Below are 1700 nucleotides of genomic sequence, written 5' to 3' on the forward strand. Positions count from 1 at the left end.
ACTTTCTGTGTTTCAGAGTGGCCTCTTAGAGTTATGTGACCTGGTGTAAGGTACTTCAGCCTTTTGGAGTCTTGGTTTCCAAATTTGTGAACTGTATACAGTTGACTCTTGACCAGTTCAGTCTGGTCAACTGTGCAGGTCCACTGACACATGGATGTTTTTCTGTAGTAAACACCATGAAATTGAAAGTGAAAATCTCTCAGTCATGTACGACTCTTTGCAACTCCATGGACTATGCAGCCCATGGAATTCTCCAGGCCTTTCCCTTCTCCAGGGGATCTTCCTAACCCAGGGATCGAACCCAGGTCTCCCACATTGCAGGCAGATTCTTTACCAGCTGAGCCCCCAGGGAAGCCCAAGAATACTGGAGTGGGTGGTCTATCCCTTCTCCAGTGGATCTTCCCGACCCAGGAATCAAACTGGGGTCTCCTGCATTGCAGGCGGATTCTTTAGCAACTGAGCTATCAGGGAAGCCCAGTAAACACCACAGTACTGCACAATCTGCGTATGTGGAGATATGTATATATATCATATGATATATATACATATCTCCACATATGAGATGGTTGAATCCAGTTGGAACTGCATATATAGAGGAGGAACCTTGAATCCAAAGGGCTGACTATAAGCTATAGGTGGATTTTATTTATTTTTTGGCCATACCACATGGCACAGGAATCTTAGTGCTCTGACCAGGGATCAAACCCACACCCCTGCATTGGAAACTTGAAGTTTTAACCACTAGACCACCAGGAAGTCCCTATACTTAGATTTTTTTCAATGTGGGAGAGTGAGGGCCCATAACTCCCTGCACTGTTCAAGGGCCAAATACACACACACGTATATATTATACATATATAACACATGTATACATACATGGGAAATAGATGGGGAAACAGTGGAAATAGCGTCAGACTTTATTTTTGGGGGCTCCAAAATCACCGCAGATGGTGATTGCAGCCATGAAATTAAAAGACGCTTACTCCTTGGAAGGAAAGTTATGACCAACCTAGATAGCATATTCAAAAGCAGAGACATTACTTTGCCAACAAAGGTCCGTCTAGTCAAGGCTATGGTTTTCCAGTGGTCATGTATGGATGTGAGAGTTGGACTGTGAAGAGAGCTGAGCGCCGAAGAATTGATGCTTTTGAACTTTGGTGTTGGAGAAGACTCTTGAGAGTCCCTTGAACTGCAAGGAGATCCAACCAGTCCCTTCTAAAGGAAATCAGTCCTGGGTGTTAATTGGAAGGACTGATGCTGAAACTGAAACTCCAATACTTTGGCCACCTGATGCGAAGAGTTGACTCATTGGAAATGACTCTGATGCTGGGAGGGATTGGGGGCAGGAGGAGAAGGGGACGACAGAGCATGAGATGGCTGGATGGCATCACTGACTCAATGCACATGAGTTTGGGTGAACTCCGGGAGTTGGTGATGGACAGGGAGGCCTGGTGTGCTGCGATTCATGGGGTCGCAAAGAGTCAGATAGGACTGAGCGACTGAACTGAACTGATACATACATGCATATATATGGTGGACATGTATTTCATTGTATCTAAGTGATACACCTTTATTTTGTGTGTTGCTGTGACAGAAAAAAAATGCTACAAATGATAACATCAAGATGCTATTGACTTTAAGGCTCACCAATGATTTCAGCAATGCTAAAATATGAAAAAGAAGTAAATTTAGGCATCAAT

Source organism: Bubalus kerabau, chromosome 16 (assembly GCF_029407905.1).
Source record: "Bubalus kerabau isolate K-KA32 ecotype Philippines breed swamp buffalo chromosome 16, PCC_UOA_SB_1v2, whole genome shotgun sequence".
NCBI classification, from domain to species: Eukaryota; Metazoa; Chordata; class Mammalia; order Artiodactyla; family Bovidae; genus Bubalus; species Bubalus kerabau.